The 20,878-nt window shown below is 43.3% G+C and overlaps 1 protein-coding gene across 5 annotated transcripts in view; it reads right to left on the bottom strand.

Moving 5' to 3' along the window:
- Positions 1-20,878, bottom strand: part of METAP1D (methionyl aminopeptidase type 1D, mitochondrial) — a 99,238-nt gene that overhangs the window by 34,004 nt on the left and 44,356 nt on the right. For 2 of the 5 annotated variants that reach the window (XM_070070689.1, XM_070070690.1), the window contains exon 2: positions 5,946-6,096. The exons of the other annotated variants lie outside the window; for them this stretch is intronic. The gene's annotated coding sequence lies outside the window, so the exon portion shown is untranslated. The remainder of the gene's footprint in view (positions 1-5,945; positions 6,097-20,878) is intronic. 5 annotated transcript variants of the gene reach the window in all.

Below are 20,878 nucleotides of genomic sequence, written 5' to 3' on the forward strand. Positions count from 1 at the left end.
AAGATCTCTCAGTCTCTCTCTCTGTCTCTCCTTTTCTGTAACTCTGCTTTTCAAATAAATAAATACATCTTAAAAAACAAAACAAAACATAAAAGCAAAAGCTTCAGGAAAACAACACATTTGCCTATGCAGTTGAGGATTACAGAGTCAAAGCAACAGAAGCCAAGATCACTCATCAAGGAGTTATTTTTTTTTCTTTAAAGATTTTATTTATTTATTTATTTATTTGAGAGGTAGAGTTACAGACAGTGAGAGAGAGAAACAGAGAGAAAGGTCTTCCTTCTGTTGGTTCACCCCTCAAATGGCTGCTACAGCCGGAACTATGCCGATCTGAAGCCAGCAGCCAGGTGCTTCCTCCTGGTTTCCCACGCAGGTGCAGGCATCCAAGCACTTGGCTCATCCTCCATTGCCCTCCTGGGTCACAGTAGAGAGCTAGACTGGAAGAGGAGCAGCCAGGACTAGAACCTGTTGCCCATATGGGATGCCGGCACCTCAGGCGGAGGATTAGCCAAGTGAGCCACAGCGCCGGTTCCAAGGAGTTATTTTCAATCAGAAAAATAAGAAATACAGGAGGGTTAAGTTTATGACTAAAAAATAAACTGAAAGTGTGCCATTGTAAAAATTAAAAGAAAAAGAAAGGAAGGAGAAGGGAGGGTGGAAGTGTAGGAGGGAGGCAGTGTACAGTGGGAAGTATCACTATGCTCCTAAACCTGTATATATGAAATACATGAAATTTGTTCACCTTATATAATAAAAAATTATTAAAAAAAAAAACAAACTACACAGTAGCCTCTTTAGTACAGGAAAAAAGTTCTAGTTCTCAGAAGGCAGAATTTAGTACTGGTATAATTCTGTTGTCACAAATAATTTTATATTCAATTTGAGTAGGTAGTTTAACCAGAAATAATCACTCCCTAACTGTGGCATGAATGCAGAAAAGTGCAATGTATTGAAGTGCTACAGGCTTCCATGGAAGGCTGCTGATGACCTGGCTCTTGAGTGTGGGTTTTTGTTTTTTTTTAAAGGTATGGATGATCAATGAGCTATTATTATTATTATTATTTTAGGTATTCTGTTTCTTTGTTGATGTTGTTGTTTTACTTGAAAGGTAGAGAGAAGCTGGCGCCTAGGCTCAGTAGGCTAATCCTCCGCCTTGCGGTGCCGGCACACCGGGTTCTAGTCCCAGTCAGGGCGCTGGATTCTGTCCCGGTTGCCCCTCTTCCAGGCCAGCTCTCTGCTGTGGTCCAGGAGTGCAGTGGAGGATGGCCCAAGTGCTTGGGCCCTGCACCCCATGGGAGACCAGGATAAGTACCTGGCTCCTGCCATTGGATCAGCGTGGTGCACCGGCCGCGGTGGCCACTGGAGGGTGAACCAACGGCAAAGGAAGACCTTTCTGTCTCTCTCACTGTCCACTCTGCCTGTCAAAAAAAAAAAAAAAAAAAAAAAAAAAAAAAAAAGAGGTAGAGAGAGGGAGAGACAAAAAGATTTTCCATTCACTGGTTCACTCCCCAGCTGGGAAACAGCTGGGGCTGGCCAAGACCAGAGCCAGAAGCTTGATTTGGGTTTCTCGTGTGTGTGGCAGGGGCCCAAGCACTTGGGCCATCTTCTGCTGCCCTCCTATAGGTGTTATTTTTGTACTGAAGATTAAGAATTAAATTTTATCTTGCCCACAAAAGTTTACTCTTCATGTGTATGTAGCAAATTGATTTTCATACCTGAAAATACAACATTATTTGAAAACGTTAGCTGACCAAGATTATTCACACTAGTGCAATGACAAATTCATCATCTCCTTTTTAGATTATAGACTTCGATTTTGCCACAGAACTGAAATATGTGATGTAAAAAATATCCCAGACATATTTATTGTCTAATGTGACATGCACTGAATTCATGTTTTGAGCTATATTTCTACCAGAGTGCTACAAAAAGAAAAACCCCCGAAAGTCTACTAAAACACCATAAATTTTGGAGTAAAAAAAAGGGAAAGGGGTGTGGAATTTAAAGCATTCAGGGGCAGGCATTGGATGCAGAGCTGGGTCACCACTTGGGATACCCACATCCAATACCAGAGCCTGGCTCAAGCTCTGGCTGTTCTGCTCCTGATCCCAGCTTCCTGCTAATGTGCACCCTGGGAGGCAGCAGGTAGTTGGGCCCTTGCCACCCATGCAGGAGACTCAGGCTGGCTCCAGGCTTCTGGCTTCAGCATGGTGGAATCCCAGCCGTTTGGCACGTTTGGGTAGTAAACCAGGGGATGAAACACCTCCCTCCTCTCTCTCTGCCTCTCTGATTAAAAAAAAAAAAAAAAGGAGAGAAAGAAGAAGAAGAAAAACACTTTATTTTCATTTGTGAACACACCTTGAGATTTTATTCTAAAAGATGTGCCTGCCTAATTATATCTACTTGAGTTTTTGTTTAAATTGGGTTTCCTTCTCTAGTTCATATTGGTTTTCTTGGACAAGTTAGTTAAATTCTCTAAGTCTTACTTTCCTCACCTATTAACAGTGTGGAATATGAACATCTTCCTCACGGGGTTGCTATGATAACTGTCCAGCGTGCTACACTGAAAGCGGCACAAGGTTAGCAGCCCACAAATGTTACCGCTATCACTGCCTACCTGACTGCAGGAAGAGGTCACTCTAAAATGGACTAATCAGTAAGTAGAAACCAGCCTGCACTTACAAATGTGCTTTGGATAATCTATAAAGTAGGTAATTCACAAAGCTCCTGGGTTAGGTCCCAGAGCCTCTATTTAAAAGCTTTATTATCCAAAGCACTGGGCCTTTCTTGCCTTCCTTACTGGGCCACCGTGAGCATCTAATAAGAATGCAGATGCAGAAGTACTTTACCAAGCGGCCAGCCTCTCGGGACAGCAGTGGGTGGAGGGAAGGCTTCTCCGCAACAGGATGAACCATGCACAGCCCAATTTTGCTTTTCTGAGTTCCTGGTGGGGTCTCGCTAGTATGCTGACAGTTAATAGGTGAGGGCTAAGGAAAATCTCTTCTTCCATTTACAGGCATAAAAGACCCTGGCTTTTTTTTTTTTTTTTTTTGAGAATCTCATCTTTCTAAACACATTACTCTATTGATAGTTCTTACATCTGTGCACAGGGTGGGATGGGAGAAGTCACCTTACAGAAAGGCTCTGCCTTGCACTGGATGCTCCTGGAACTCTCACTGTCACATATCACTATTTGAAGAGTGAGATCAGAATGCTATTTTCATTCTGCTACTACATAATACTCAGCCAATGTCACTTTTAGCCATGAACGATTATGTTGAACTTGGTAACCTCAGTAACTTTAAATTTTTAAGGATTTAAACATATTTGGTTTGCTGTGCAATCTGTTTAACACAAATGCTCTAGAGTTCACCAAATTTTACAGTTTAAATGTATCGAGAAATCTTCTCTGAATAAAAATTCCTGTTTATTAAACAGTGATACAGGAAGAACTTATTTACAATTCAAGCACTTTACCAACATACATCATTTATGACAAAAAACGCAAGCACTCCATAAGAAATGCTCAATCACTGTCAATCACAAACACTAAAATATACACAAACCCGAGCATGCCGTGTGAACTGTATTAAACTAAGCTAAACACAGAATTACCAACAGAACAAACAAAAAAACAAATAATTATCAGTGACTCACAGACCTATTTACACCATACACAAAATAACTTGGCAAGGTGTAACCATGGAAACCTGATAGTCTAAACTCAGTGCCTTTAAATTCTTATTTAAATACTGTACAAATGATGTCCTTACAAAACTTAAATGTTTCAAAAGCTGTCAAAGCTTATCTTTGTTATCAGATCATTGATCAAAATAGTTTCAACTCTAAATTAGCTGTCTTTAAAGTTATTCAAATACCAGTTTAATGGAACTGTAGCAAAAATGTCAAACAAGTTTTTCTAAGTTTTCAGAAAACTGTTATTTCCAAGCTACTGATTAACAATTGAAAAACTATTTACAATAAATCCCATAATAGTAAAGTGATATTAAAACATACTTTGACATACAGAATTTTCTTAAAACTTGCTCTTTTGTATGCAATCACCCCACTTCTCTGGTTAATTACTAAAGCAGAAATGTTACTAGTTGTTTTGGTTTATAAAGGAGTTTCACTGACAATTACCATTTGAATAGTTTAATGTTTAATGCTATGGTTAATCCTCATGTCTTATGTTTTATTCCATAACCTAAATGACTAAAATAGTATTTTGTAGTTTGCCGGCTCCCACACTTAAGATGTAATGTTCAGTGTGTATTTCATTATGTAGATGAGCAATGGATGTTGTTTGACATGATTTAAATGGGTCAACAGTACTTTCCTAGTCACATTAATCATCCAGACAGCTAGAATGAAAAAAAAGGGGCCTTGAAAACTAAAACTAGAGAATCTATTCACACAAATGACACTCACCATGGGCGGCTTATCTAGGATGTGGTTAGGAAGAAGGAAGAGTTACAGACCTCGAACACATGTTTCATTATTTATTCAGAAACCACTTCAAGACCCTAATCTATTTTCAGAAACCAAGTGAACACCCACAGAGACAGATTTCTGAGATATCAAATTGGAAATTTAAACAAAGCATTAGATGTACATCCACGCAAAACTTTTTCATTCAGTTTTCATCCAGTTCCAAATGCGGCTCAGCCCTGAGGGCAGGGGCAGGCTTATGGAATCTGTACAAACATTCCGCAGGCCAGATGGGGACACAGCCCTGCCTTCACCTGCTGAGGGCGACCAGGAAGTGAAGGGAGGAGGCCTTTAGAAACAGCTGCAAATCACCTTGCTCCAGCAATGCGTCAAAGGAGACATGAGCACACAAACAGAAGGCCACAGCTTCCTTTTCCATCCATCTCAGGAATGACCTTTGCTCTGTGTCTGATTTGCTCTCCAAGGCTAGTCTATGTGCCAGAACACGGTTTCATACATTGGGTAATTGGGTACTGTGCCTTTTTTTTTTTTTTAATGTATTGAATGGAAGAGAGACAGAGGCAGAGAGAGATCTTCCATTCACTTGTTCACTCCTGGTTGTTCACTCCAACAACTAGGGCTGGGCCAGACAGAAGCCAGAAACTTGGAACTCAGTCCAAGTTGGCCGGGACCCAACTATCTGATTCATTACCACCTGCCTCTCAGGGTGTGCATTAGTAGGAAGCTGGAATTAGAAGAGGCACTGAGACCCAAACCCAGGCACTCCTATCTCAAAACTACACCAAATGCCTACCCATAATAGGTGCCAAAGCAAGGACAGAAGAGACAGCAATCACTCCCCTCCCCCAGAAGCTGTCCGGTGGATCTGTGGCAGCTGGGACGGGACAGTGTCTCCTGCCTGTTTCACTGTGAAGCCACTTCTCAAAGGTCATCCCCCTGAAGCCATGCAGCACCAGCCACGGGGTGACAGGAAGTGTGGATTCTATTTTGTTTTCTGATTATGAAAATAGTAAATGTATGGTATAAAATATTTTTATAACAACACTGAGAAAGCATAAAAAGCAAAATGAAAAAACCGTAGAAACTTTCTCAAATGATCATTGTTATTCTGCATTCTTCAGAATATTTCTTTAATTAGCCACTACTTACTATATTTTTGCAATGTATTAACTTCTTACATTTTACAAATGTTCTGTTTTTATTTTGCACATTAATTTCATTAAACTCCTATTCTGAAAGTAGTTTCTTTTCCCCACGAATATAAAGATGACACCTGCCTCTATCAAAATGTATAGTTTTGCATGATCCTTTTTCAGTGGTTTCATGGTAATTCCTTGTATGGATGGGCCACATAGTCCTTTATTCAGCTAATGGTGAGAATTTAGATGATTTCTTTCACTTTAAAAAAAAAGGTTATTTACTTATTCTTATTTATCTGAAAGTCAAAGTAACAGAGAGAAAGGGAGAGTGAGAGAGAGTGAAAGATCTTTCACCTGCTGGTTCATTCCCCAAATGTCCACAACAGCCAGGGCTGGGCCAGGATGAAGCCAGGAACCAGGAACTCCATCCCAGTCTTCCATGTGGATGGCAGTGTCTGAAGTAGTTGGGCTATCGTTTGCTGCTGTCAGGTGCATTAGCAGGAAGCTGGATTGGAAGTGGAGTTGGGACTCAAACCAGACACTTGGATATGGAATGCAGGCATCACAATGTCCCCCCCCCCCGCGCCCCGTTTTATTTGCCTTGCATAGTATTTTTTTGCAAGTACAGTGACATACTTTGCATTAGTTTAAATTTGTAGAAGTCAAATTCTTGGGTTAAGAAAAACACAAAGTTTTGACATATTCGCAAAACTGTTCTCCATACAAGTAGCAATTTATAATGGCAATGGTGCCTATTTCACTACACTCTGACCAATATTATTTTAAATCTTTGTTAATTTGATAAAAGAAAAGGGAATATTATGTCTATTTATTTTTCTTCACGTACCACCAAAGTGTAGATTTTTTCCTTCTTTTATGTATCCTCTTCTTGAGTCTTCATTTAACCTTTGGGGTTGTTTTTTTCCTTTTTTATTATTGTTATTATTATTTCAGTCGCAGAAAGAGACAAAGGAAGACAGATAGACAGAGTTCCCATCTACTGGTTCATTCCCCAAATGCCTGCAATGGCTGGGACTGAACCAGGCTGAAGTCAGGAGCTGGGAACTCAGTCCTGGTCTCCCAGGTGCTTGACTTACAACCTGTGGCATCTCTGTGTGCTTATCAGCAAGAAGCTGGAAGCAGGAGTGGAGCCAGGACTTGAATCCAAGCACTCCCATAAGAGGTACAGGCATCTCAGCCAGCAGCTTAACCGCTAGGCGAAACCGCCACTCCACCTGACTTAATTTTTTTTTTTAAGATTTATTTATTTATTCTAGAGGTAAAGTTACAGACAGAGAGGGAGAGACAGAGAGAAAGGTCTTCCATCCACTGGTTCACTCTCCAAATAGCCGCAATGGCCGGAGCTGAGCCGATCCAAAGACAGGAGCCAGAAGCTTCTTCCGGGTCTCCCATGTGGGTGCAGGGACTCATGCACTTGGGCCATCCTCTACAGCTTTCCCAGGCTGCAAGTAGAGAGGTGGATTGGAAGAGGAGCAGCCATGACTTGAACTGGCACTCATATGGTATGCAAGCACCACAGATGGAGGCTTAGTCCACTAAGCCATAGTGCCATTTTTTTAAATTTATTTTTAAGAGTATGCTCTATGACTTGAAAATATTAAATATTTGTGTACTATACTGTTTCAATTTTTTTTTTCAGTTTGCTATTTGCACTTCAATCATTTTAAAAGTGGTTTGGTTACACAATTGAGTTTATATTGGATTTTCAGATTAATCTAAGGATAATACGATTGTTTAAAATATTTAGTTGTGGGCTGGAGCTGTGGCGCAGAGGGTTAACACCCTGGCCTGAAGCCCTGGTATTCCAAGTGGGCGCCGGTTCGAGACCTGGCTGCTTCACTTCCAATCCAGCTCTCTGCTATGGCCTGGGAAAGCAGTAGAAGATGGCCCAAGTCCTTGGGCCCCTGAACCAGCATGGGAGACCCGGAAGAAGCTCCTGGCCCCTGACCAGGCTCCTGGCACAGCTCCGGCCATTGCACCAATTAGGGAGTAAACCATCGGTTGGAAGACCTCTCTCTCTCTCTCTCTGCCTCCTCTCTCTCTATATGTAACTCTGACTTTCAAATAAAATAAGTAAATCTTTAAAAAAATATTTAGTTGTTGGGCCAGCACTGTGGCATGGCCGGTAAAGATGCCACCTGTAGCAGCAGCATCCCATATGGGCACCCGTTTGAGTCCTGGATGCTCCACTTCCAAACCAGCTCCCTGCTGATGCACCTGGGAAAGCAGTAGAAGACGGCTCAAGTCCTTGGGCCCCTTTACCCATGTGGGAGACCCAGAAGAAGCTCTGGCTCCTGGCTTCAGATAGGCTCAGCTCCAGCCTTTGTGGTCATCTGGGGAGTTAACCAGCAGATGGAGGACCTTTCTCTCTGTCTCTCCCTCTCTCTGTCTGTAACTCTACCTCTCAAACAAATAAAAATCTTAAAAAAAAAATAAGTATTTCATCCAGCATCCTGGATCTGGCCCTATGATTTACTAGCTGTCCTTCCTAAAATAATCTAATATAGGAAAGACAAATATTTTTAAATTTTTCAAAATTTTATTTATTTGAAAGGGGGAGAGAGAGAAAGAGAGAGAACACTTGGGGCTGGGTCAGGCCAAAATCAGGAGCTGGAAACTCAATCCAGGTCTCCCACATGGGTGTCAGGGATCAAGGCACTTGAACCTCACCTGCCACCTCCCAGAGTCTATATTAGCAGAAGCTGGAATCAGGAGCAGGTCTAGGACTTGAGCCCAGGCACTTGGATATGAAATGTGAGCAGCCTAACTGGCATCTTAACTGCTATGTTAAATGCCATCCCTGGAAGTTATTTCAAATCTGGGACACTCTGTTTATATGTGCAAAAACAAAGCAATCAACCTGCAGTTGGCCCTGGGCTGTAAGTCAGAAACAGCGCCAGGACTACTGCTTCTTGATGGGGAACTGTATAGTGTTTCCTTGCTCCTATTGCAGTTTCCAGCCATGTGCTTGGCCGTGGTGCTGGAGCCCCAGGTCGTGGCTGCTCATCATACTCCACAGGTCAAACTCTTAAACGAAGTACACTAGAGCCCCAAAGAGAGCTCAGGCTTGGGCCTCATTATTGCCAAACACAGCACAATGCAAGCTGCTGGCTAGGCTCTGTGAGGGTTTCAGCCTCAGCCACTGTGATCACAGACAGACAGGAAGTGTCCATGGAAATGAGACAGTGGAAGGAAGTTCCATTTCCACCTTTGGGTTGTAAAACCTGAGGTGGCAAGCGGAATTTTGCAGGAAACTATGGGGCCCCTCAGGTAGGCATCCTAGGGATAATATACAATGCAAAACATTGCACATAGTATGTGTATGCAATATAAATTATTTGCAAGGAGGTGGCCAGGCACTAAAAAGGGCCAGAATTCATGCTTTTTACTAACATTCCATCATTACCAAATCCACCCTGCCCTTAACTCCAGCACTGTGACTGGGTGATGCTGGCCCTCATGAGTCATCTGAAAGACTGGCAATATTTGAGTTTGGTGATGGCTAACTTCAGACTTCATCAGTATTATGTAACCCTAGTCTTTGCCTCTAGCCAACCAGCCTGACTGCACAAGTGGCAAACTGACATTGAGAATTTATGAGCTCTGCTGTATTAGCAATTCACATTTCCTTTTGAATTATTCTAGACTGTAGCCTGAAGCAGATTATAATTATCATTCCTTTTGCCATACAAGTCTGAAGATCTACAAGTGGTCTAGGTGTCCACGTTTTAGCTGGGTTGATAAAAGTGTAACAAATGAAAAACAGATGGATTTGTGTGTTGCTGCAATTTTTAAAACTTTCTTAGCTAATTAAAATTTGATCCCAGTCACAGAAAATGATTCTCAATCTTATCAGAGATGTTTTTCACTTTACCACCCAAAAAGTGATGGTTTGTTGGAGCAGAGTATTCAGGCAGTCAATGACCTATAGTACAGATAAAGTTTGTTCTACATGAAAACAAATACAAGTATAAAGCCTTTAGCTTTTTGGAATAAATTTTTCTACATGAACAATGTAAGTAAATTTTCAGGCTAGCTCTTTGTCATGAGATAATTAAAATACTCTAGATTTGTCATGAAAAAATAAATAAATAACCCTGGGAAACAATTCAGCTTGCAAGCACACATTTTAGCTACCTGTTGAGTTTTCTGAGCTATCTTGGCCATGTTGCCAACACTGACAATATGGTATCCAAAGGAAAACATGTTCCACATTGTCGAACAATTAGTGAAAGCAAAAAGTCCATTTAATGCTTCCTTCCTCCAATTCTCTGTTTCTTCCTCTCAAATCCCAAGTGGAAAGAAGATTAACGTCGAGTGTCCCTGAAAAAACTAGAGAGGAGAGTGAAGTCCTGTCCCTTCCTGTAATACTTAGACCAGCCCCACAGCCAGTATTCTCATGACCCCCTGCTTCTTCCGACTTCTAGAGGAAGTGAAAGGAGGCAAGTCTGTATCCTGAAGTTCAGCAACCCTACTCACCTGACCCTCAGCACACGAGAGAACAGCTCAAGCTCCAGCACACCCACTCTGCGAGGAAGGAAGGTGGCCCTGGACGACCAGTGTCACTCCATCCAGAGTTCACCCACGGGGGCAGGAGGTCTTGATGTGATTAAGTGTTCCTAGCTCAGATGGAGCCAGTAAACCTGGACTGTCTAGCTTCAGCTCTGGCCCTATGATTTACTAGCTGTCAGCCTTCACCAAGTCATTTAATCATTTCCTGCCACAGATTCTTTATTGACTGAAAATTGGGCAAATGGGGAATGCATTTGGGCAAATGGTTAAAAGCCGTGTTAAGATGCCCATGACCCTTGGGGCTGGCACTATGGTGCAGTAAGTTAAGACATCTTCTGGGACACCGGCATCTTCTATCGGAGTACCAGTTCAAGTCCTGGATGCTTTGTTTCTGATCCAGTTCCCTGCCAATGAACCTGGAAGATGGTTCATATACTTGGGCCCCTGCCACCCATTTGGGAGAACCAGATGAAGCTCCTGGTTCCTGGCTTCGTCCTGGATCTGCCCTGGCTGTTGTTGCCACTTGGGGAATAAACCAGCGGATGGGAGACCTCTCTCCCTCTCTCTATATCTCTGACTTTCAAATAAATAAATAAATCTTAAAAATAAATTATTATAACAAAATATGAATTTCTATGTGCTAAGTGCAGGTGATGTTAGCACAGAGCCCATCACAGAACAATCAATAGGTTGAGCTGCCATTCATTACAGGTTCAGTATCACAATGATATAAAGGTACAAATATATGCTCTCCTTTTTTGAAACTATACTGTTTTGTTCTGGTAGTACTACCTGTTAGACAGGAAGATGTAATTTAGGAAATAGATATCAATGCCCAGAGTTTATGTATCTCTGAAATATTCCTACATAACACTCCCCAAATTAAACCCAGTCTTTTAAATTACAAGTACATATGAGTAATCATCAAAAGTAAACTTATTTGGGGGTAGGCATTGTGGCACAGTGGGTTAAGCTGCTGCTTGAGAAGCCATAGCCCATATCGGAATGCCTAAGACCTAGTCCTGTCTCCACTTCAGATCCAGCTTCCTGTTGACATGAAGTGTGAATGATGACCCCAAGAATTTGGGTCCTTCTCACCCACGTGAGAGATCTGGATGGAGTTCCAGGTTCCTGCCTTCACCCTGGCCCAGCTCCAGCTTTTCAGGCATTTGGGGAGTGAACCAGCAGATGGAAGATTTCTCTCTCTCACACTTTCTCTCTGCCTTTCAAATAAATAAAAATAAACTTCTTTTAAAAAGCAAATCTATTTTATGTTTTGGTTTACTAGTAATATCTTAAAAGAAAGAAAGCTTAAAATGTCTAATAATAACAAATACAGGTAGGGATATGGGTCAATAAACTTTCAACTGCTGGAGAATTTCAACTGGTACAACCACTTTGGAAAACTCTTTATCACTATGAAGTCACTAATTCAATCCTAGCTAAATACATAATAGAAATGCATACAGATATGCTCCCAAAACACGCACACACACAAGAATGTTTACAACAGAAAAAAGTGGAAAATTAACCCAATAGAATGGACAAATTAAGGTAAACTCATACATTTATTATATTACTACAAAACAGTTAATAAATAAATACCCTGATGTTGAGAGATTCTTAACTGGGATAATATATCTGGGACAACCATCATTGAAACAGGAAAAGCTGTCCAATTTTCTTAGAAAACTATCCTTTCAGGAACTTCATAATAATAATAAAACAGTTGACTCATTTGAGGCAATTTAGAAAGCACCCTTATACATATTAATACATTAACACACATTTTATTTGATCCAAGAACCTATGTAAGGTAAACTGTGAAGACTCCCTGTGCCTTGTTTATAGACAAAACAAAACAAAACAAAACCAGAAATGAAAATAACTGAAGAGCTGAGATTCAAGGAGGTGAAGAAATTTGTCCAAGATCACAAAAGGTTACAAGTGGCAAATATGAGTTGCAAACCTGTCTTATCTTTTTTTTTTTAAAGATTTATTTATTTATTATTTGAAAGGCAGAGTTACAGTGAGGAAGAGGCAGAGAGACACAGAGGTCTTCCATCTGCTGGCTCACTTCCCAAATGGCTGCAATGGCTGGAGCTGGGCCATTCAGAAGCCAGGAGCCAGGAGCTTCTTCCAGGTCTCCCATGTGGGTGCAGGGGCCCAAGTACTTGGGTCATCTTCCACTACTTTCCTAGACCATAGCAGAGAGCTGGATCAGAAGTGGAGCAGGGGCTAGTGCTTGTGGTATAGTGGGCTAAGCCTCTGCCTGGGGTGCCAGCATCCCATATGGGCGCCAGTTAGAGTCCTGGCTGCTCCATTTCCGATCTAGCTCTCTGCTATGGCTTGGGAAAGCAGTAGAAGATGGCCCAAGTCCTTGGGTCCCTGCACCCACGTGGGAGACCCAGAAGAAGTTCCTGGCTCCTGGCTTCAGATTGGTGCAGCTCCAGCTGTTGTGGCCAACTGGGGAATGAACCAGCGGATGGAAGACCTCTCTCTCTCTCTCTGCCTCTCCTCTCTCTGTGTAACTCTGACTTTCAAATATATATATAAAATGGGGACTTGAACCAGGATCCATATGGGATGCAGGCACAGCAGGCAGCAGCTTTACCTGCTACACCACAGTGCCAGCCCCACGTTGTCTTATTTTTTAAAACTTTTTATTGCAGCAAGCTTCAAATATATGCAAAAGTAAATTAGTGTAACAAACTCCCATGTATCCATCATCCATTGTGGGGAGCAGCTCGGACTAGACTAAGTTACTGGAATTAAGACTTATTCTATGCATCTGCTCTCCTCTGTGGGGAGCAGCTCGGACTAGACTAAGTTACTGGAATTAAGACTTATTCTATGCATCTGCTCTCCCACAATATGGCGCTGGGAGAGAAGTAAACAGCTTCCGCACAGCTGCCTCCAGTTCAACCAATAAACTGTAGGACCTGCTCCTGATTGGAGAGCATCGTACTCGGCGTGTGGGCAGCCGAGTTGGGATTGGCGGAGGAGGACTATAAAGGAGGAGAGAGACGGCATGCACCAGGAACATCTATGGGGAACATCTAGCTGAAGGAACACCTGTGCAGCCCCCCGAGACGAGCCGGCCGGCGGTGTGCCGCTCCCCTGCGGAAGTGGGGAATGTGGCCAGGGGGAACTGCCCTTCCACGGAGGTGGAAGGGATAGTAGCCAACCCGGGAAGAACCAGCAGCAAACCCGGGGAGGGCCGAGCAGATGAAAGAACAGCGCAGGGTCCTGTGTCATTCCTCCACGAAGAGGGGGAGCGACATAATGGTGCCGTGACTCGGATATGAAGCCTAGGCAGGGTTTAGTGTTGCTCCTCCACGAAGAGGGGGAGCGACATAATGGTGCCGTGACTCGGATATGAAGCCTAGGCAGGGTCTTGTGTCGTTCCTCCACGAAGAGGGGGAGCGACATAATGGTGCCGTGACTCGGATATGAAGCCTAGGCAGGGCTTAGTGTTGCTCCTCCATGAAGAGGGGGAGCGACATAATGGTGCCGTGACTCGGATAGGAAACCTAGCTCGGATAGGAAACTTAGGACGGAAGAAACGGGAAGAAATGGGAAAATACCGGAGAGAGAGACTAGCAAAGAGCCTAGGTGCCGGAAGAAGCTATTGAAAGCCTAGGCATAGACTCGGATATGGACTGTGGGAAAGAAGTTAGGATTTAAAGTGAAAGCAAGAAGAAACTTAGACTCAGATACGGACTGCAGGTTGAAAGTGAAAGTGAAACCTATAAGAAACTTAGACTTGGATACGGACTGTGGGGAGTAGCCAGGAGAAATGAGAGGAATATTGTTGGAAGAAAACTTAGGGAAACATACCGGGTAGAGAAAAATGTTAGGGAGGATGAAGCCGCGAGTGCAGGCCAAGCCATCTTGGAATTCTTCAAGTCACCCCGGGGAGCAAGAGGCGAAGATCTGGAACCAGAGGCAGAGACGTGGGCCGCCAGGATTCGCCAGGTTAGTCCGGGGAACTTAGACTGAATGCCGATAGTGGCGGAAACATTCGCGGAAGCCGCCGCGTGCAGAGAGAGCACGGGGCGTAAATAGATAGAAAACGCGGGGCTGGCGCAAGGCCGTAGTGCGGGCGCAGCCGGGAAGCCGCGGGGATAAGAATGAGAGCGGGAAGCCGCAGGGATAAGAGAAACAGAAGTTTAGAAGTAAAGTGAGAAAAATAGGAATGCTGGAAGATAGAAGTAAAATGGGAGAAATAGGAATGCCCGGAGATAGAGAAATAAAAAGGCCTCCCTACAACACTGCAATGTGAGAGCTTGGATTCGGTCTGCCTAATCAAGTGAGGCGATGAGCACCTGCGGGCAGCTAGCAGCTTATGCGCCGCAGGTCACCGAAGACAGGCACGAATTAACATCAGTAAGGCTTCCCCACAATACAACAATATTAAGCTTGGATTCGGTCTGCCTGATTTAAGGCGGTAAGCGCCAGCAAGCAGCTCGACCAGAGTATGAGCTGCAGGTCACCGAAGATAGGCACGAACCAACACTAATAAGTCTCCCCCACAATAAGGCAATGAGAAGGCTTGGATTCGGTTTGCCTGATAGAGCTTGTAAGCCCCTGCAGGCAGAGCAAAGCATGCGCTGCAGGGCACCGAACACAGGCACGCATCAGCGCCTAAAAACCTCCTCACAACATGGCGAAGAGAGGACCCGGATTCGGTTTGCCTGATGGATAGGACTTGTAAGAGCCTGTGGCAACTCTAGCAAGTAGAGCAGAGTGTGTGCTGCGGGACACCGAAGACAGGCGCGTATCAACGCCAAAAAAATAAAAAGAAAGGGGGATCTGTGGGGAGCAGCTCGGACTAGACTAAGTTACTGGAATTAAGACTTATTCTATGCATCTGCTCTCCTCTGTGGGGAGCAGCTCGGACTAGACTAAGTTACTGGAATTAAGACTTATTCTATGCATCTGCTCTCCCACAATATGGCGCTGGGAGAGAAGTAAACAGCTTCCGCACAGCTGCCTCCAGTTCAACCAATAAACTGTAGGACCTGCTCCTGATTGGAGAGCATCGTACTCGGCGTGTGGGCAGCCGAGTTGGGATTGGCGGAGGAGGACTATAAAGGAGGAGAGAGACGGCATGCACCAGGAACATCTATGGGGAACATCTAAGGGAACCCGTGCAGCCCCCGAGAAAGCCGGCCGGCGGTGTGCCGCTCCCCTGCGGAAGTGGGGAATGTGGCCAGGGGGAACTGCCCTTCCACGGAGGTGGAAGGGATAGTAGCCAACCCGGGAAGAACCAGCAGCAAACCCGGGGAGGGCCGAGCAGATGAAAGAACAGCGCAGGGTCCTGTGTCATTCCTCCACGAAGAGGGGGAGCGACATAATGGTGCCGTGACTCGGATATGAAGCCTAGGCAGGGTTTAGTGTTGCTCCTCCACGAAGAGGGGGAGCGACAATCCATTGTCACTCATCTTGCTCATCTATAATCATCCTCTCTTCCCACCAAATTATTCTGAAGTCAATCCCAGATATCACATCATTTCATCTGTAAATAGTCTAGTCTGTATGCATCTAAAAGATGAGGGCTCTTTTAAGTGATTTAACAACATAACACCAAATCTTAAAAATGTAAGTTATCCTTTAATATCATCAAATATTTGGTCAGCCTTTGGATATCTTCCTTTGATATATATATTTTTAAATTAAACAAATGGTTTATTATAATAGGGTTCAAATAAGGGATACTGCATTTGGTTGACATATCTAGGATGCCCATCAATTCCTTTTTCCTTTTTTTTTTTTTCTCTCTTGTATTTGTTAAGGAAATGAATTTGTCCTTAGCATCTCCTACATTCTAGAATTCACTAGTTCTATCTCGGTGGTATCATTTAACATGTTTTCTTTGTGTCTTGTTATTTCCTATAGACTCTTATTCAGGCTAAGAACTTACTCTGATTCAACATCAATTTGTTGGGGGAGAGAGGGGAGCAAGAATGCTGAGTGCCTTCTGGTGTGCTCTGATAGCTGCCACTCTTTGTGCTGTTAGTAGTCACAGGAGATCAACACATAGAGCCACCATTCCATCAGGTGTTTGTGGAACAGTGATCTTCTATCAGTCCTTCTTTATTCATTAGTAAGAATACTTCTACAAGATAAACTTTTTTTCATCAACTCTTTTGTCATCTTGAGGTTCAGCTCACACAGGAAATCAAATTAAGGTCTTCATTCTTTCCTTCGACTTAGCCACTTTTGCAGAATAAGCTAAAAGCCTGGGGCTTTGAATAACAAATCCCTTTTTCACAATCAGAGGTGACATACAATTTCTATCTAGAAGATTATTTCTATCTAAATGACTGCCATAGGAAAAACGGACTCAGTGAAACTCAACTCTACTTTGAAGTAGAAATACTGGTCTAAATCTGGTAAAACAAATGTTTTGCTGATTTTTATCATAATGTAATTAAACCCAAACACCCAGACATCTTCTGCATCCTTTTCTTTTCCCACTTTCATTCTGGGGGTGGTGCAGAGCTGGGAGATGAGAGACTGCAATTAAAAGGTTGGGGGGGACTCCAAATGGATTTTTCTTTAAGAAGGAAACCCAAAACCAAAAGAAAACAGGTAAAATTAGCTATTGAAACCACGGCCCTGTGAATCAACCCTTGCTCCCTACATCTGGCAGCACTTAGCTCCCCCAGGGCACGCTGGGCGCCCCCGGGCACTGCTACATATGTTTGACCAGCCAAGCAACAACAAAGGAGGCAGAAGCTATAAAAAGAGGCAGCAGGTAACCATCAGGCAGACCAGGCACTTCGGCAAAAACACACAACACACAAGGAAGCCACTGGGTATTCCCATGGCTAAAGAGCCAGGGACGGAGGGCTTTATTTCAGGCTTCAAATTCCACACCACGCCTCTTTATGTCACTGGGTTACTTCCTCGCTTTAATCAGGTCCACAAGCCTCCCTGTTCTTTTAGACGCCCAGTGAAAAGCATCAGAGATGAGCTGTATAAAGCCACCTTGTGTTCTAGCCAAGAACCCATCTGAGAATTTGACTCGTCTGTCTACCCCCAGACTGTGGAAGAGGCGAGGGTGCCAAGTCACCGCGCAAGCACTCAAGCACTACGCTCCAAAGAGAGCGGGAGTGTGCCTGCACGGCGTCTTCCAGCTTACACAACATCCACTTCACAACTCAGAGGAACAGAGCACAAGAGCTGTGTTGTTGTTTTTAAAGGATTTATCTATTAGTTGAAACGTAGAGCAACAGAGAGAGACATGGACAGAGAGACACTTTCCATTTGCTAACTGAATCTCTATTTGCTCCCAACAGCCAGGGCTGGGCCAGGCCAAAGTCAAGAACCTGGAACTCAATCCAGGTCTCTCATGTAAGTGGCAGGAAACCAAATACTTGAGCTACCACCTGCTGCTTCCCGAGGTGTGCATTAGCAGGAAAATGGTTCAAAAGTGGAGGCAGGAGTTGACTCCAGGCATTCCAACATGGGAGGTGAGTGTCCCAAGCGACGGCTTAACCAACTGTTTTGCAGTATGAGAGTTTTAATTTGCCTCCCATTTTAAGTAAACATTTCACCTTTACAAAGTGTGGGCTTTTTTTTTTTTTTTTTTAAAGATTTATTTATTTAAAGACAGAGTTACAAAGAGGGAGGGAGGGAGAGAGAGAGAGAATCTTCCACCTGCTGGCTTACTCCCCAAATGGCTGGAATGCCAGGGGCTGGGAAAGGTCGGAGTCAGGAGCCAGAAGCTTCTTCCAGGTCTCCCATGTGGGTGCAGGGGCCCAAGCACTTGGGCATCTTCTGCTGCTTTCCCAGGTGCATTAGCAGGGAGTTGGATTGGAAGTGGAGCAACTGGCTCGCACATGGGATACTGGCGTCACAGGGACTGCCCCTGATGTCTGGGCTTTACCCCCCTTCTCCACAGTCCACAGCCTCCTTTGGAGCCCTTGTTAGGGAAGTCTCTCTGGGCTCTCCCACCAAGACTTCCCACCTGCTCTTTTCCTCTAGGTCTTGAGTAAGGATATTAAAAACAGACCCAACTCATTCCTTCTAATGCAACTTGAGCAAAACAGAGGGGTAACAATTCCTACCAAACTATAGCTTTATGGGGTTATTCCCTTCACCCAAAGAAATAATTCTAATAGTTGGAAACTTCAGGTTCAAGAAGACTGTGGGGAAGACATTTTGGGACCAATGGACCTTTTCAATTATTTCAAATTACACAATTTATTTAAAATTTGCTTTATAATATGAAGTTCTGGGGGAGAAAACCTAACAATGTTTTTCATCTCCCCTTCAAATGAAATATTTCTGAATTATAAATTTCTTTTTTTTTAGAACAAGTGTCTTTTTTTTTTTTAAGATTTATTTATTTATTTGAAAGTCAGAGCCACAGAGGAAGAGAGAGAAAGAGGTCTTCCATCTGCTGGTTCACTCCCCAGCTGGCTGCAACGGATCCGAAGCCAGGAGCCAGGAGCCAGGAGTTTCCCCTGGGTTTCCCATGCAGGTGCAGGGGCCCAAGGACTTGGGCCATCTTCCACTGCTTTCCTAGGCTACAGCAGAGAGCTGGATGGGAAGTGAAGCAGCCAAGACTCAAACCGGCGCTCATATGGGATACCGGCACTGCAGGCAGTGGCTTTACCCACTATGCCACAGTGCCGGTCCCTGAATTATGAATTCCTAAAAATGATGAACACTTAAGATAAAATACGCCTAACTTGTCATTCAGCCTTTATTCCTCAAAAAATTTCTTCAAACTATGCTTCGTGAAGATGTCTCTCTCTCTCTCTCTCACACACACACACAATACATGATATGGGTGTGTGTTTAATTGTGGAATGAAGACATCCTTTAATAAATGAATCACATACTGTCAAATATTTGGAGAAGCTTAATATATTTTCAAGTATAGAGGAAAATTAAATGAAAGACTTTCACAAGAAACAGTATTTCCTGCTAATGATGTTGCTCCAGTGTCTTGAATGTAAGATAAAAGGCAGCCAGGTAATTACTGACTGCATTACTCTGGCTCAGAACTTTACTACAAAACCAGAAGCGTATCAAAAAACTGAGCTAGAAAGATACATTCAGATGCTGGGGGCTGAAGCAAGGGTTCATGGGTGTCCCCCTCTGTAACTGGAGGCAGGTTTTGTCACACATCCTTGGACCGCCATGCTTCTTATTTGTGTTCATTTGTTCCCACCTAAGCAAATACATTTTTTTTTAAATATAGGCTTAATAAAGAAGGAGGTACCTTTCTCTGAAGGGAGGAAAGAACTTCCACTTTGCTTATGGCCTTGTCTAAATACTGACAGAGACTGTGGATTCAAAAGGCTTCCACAAAAGAAGGGGCCATCAAAGAAGGAGGCACTTTTCTTTTAAGGGAGGAGAGAACTTCCACTTTGGTTATGGTCTTGTCTAAATAAGGTCAGAGTGTGTGAACTCAAGAGGCTTCCATAGCTTTGGCAGCTCATGACAAGAGCCTTGGGTGATCACTGATGTCATAAATAAGAGTGTCAATTGTTAAATCAACAACAGGAGTCACTGTGCACGTGTTCCCCATGTAGGACCTCTGTCCTTAATGTGTTGTACTATGAGAATTAACAGTAAAACTAGTACTCAAACAGTACTTTATACTTTGTGTGTCTGTGTGGGTGCAAACTATTGAAATCTTTACTTAGTATAGAGTTGATCTTCTGTATATAAAGATAATTAAAAATGAATCTTACTGAAGAATGGGATGAGAGAGGGAGTAGGAGATGGGATGGTTTGCAGGTAGGAGGTGGTTATGGGGGGAAGAACCACTATAATCCAAAAGTTGTACTTTCAAAATTTATATTTACTAAATAAAAGTTTTCTATTTAAAAAAAAAAGGCATCCACAGCCTTGGCAGCTCATGGCAAGAGCCTCAGGTGATCACTGACATCATACATAAGAGTGTTAATTGTTAAATTAACAACAGGAGTCACTGTGCACTTACTTCCTATGCAGGACCTCTGTCCTCAATGAGTTGTACTATGGGAATTAACTGTAAAACTTGTTCTCAAACAGTTTTGTGTGTGTGTACAAATTATTGAAATCTTTACTTAGTATAGAGTTAGTCTTCTGTGTATAAAGGTAAATGAAAATGAGTCTTATTGGAGAATGGGACTGCGAATGGGAGAGGGAGGAGGTGGTGGGGTAGGAACGTGGGTGGGAGGGCAGGTATGATGGGAAGAATCACTGTCTTCCTAAAGCTGTACTTACGAAATTTGTACTCCTTAAATAAAAGGTTTCTTTGGGAAAATATATATAGGCTTAAAAATTAGCATTTTGAGTGTTCATGAGTTTGAAGCACTTATTTTCATGGGCTATGTTTTTCTCATTCAGCTGCTATTTTGGAAAATGTTTGCTCCCATAGATGCATACAATGGGGAACTTTTTTTTTTTTTTTTTAAAAGGCAGAGTTGAGAGAGAGAAAGAGAGAGAGAGAGAATCTTCCATTGCTGGTTCACTACCCAATGGTCGCAACAGCAGGAGCTGGGAAGCCAGGAGTTTCCTCCAGTCTCCCATGTGGCTACAGGGGCCCAATCAACCAGGCAATCCTCTGCTGCTTTCCCAGGTGCATTAACAAGGAGCTGGATCAGAAGTGGAGCAGCCAGGACTCAAACTGGTGCCCACAGAGGATGCTGACATTGCAGGTGGCAGCTTTAACCATCATGCCACAATGCTGGCCCCCAGGGAACTCTTAAAACCAGAAAACAGAACCCCTGCCTCTGTTTCACTGT

This window comes from Oryctolagus cuniculus, chromosome 3 (genome assembly GCF_964237555.1).
Source record: "Oryctolagus cuniculus chromosome 3, mOryCun1.1, whole genome shotgun sequence".
Lineage (NCBI taxonomy): Eukaryota > Metazoa > Chordata > Mammalia > Lagomorpha > Leporidae > Oryctolagus > Oryctolagus cuniculus.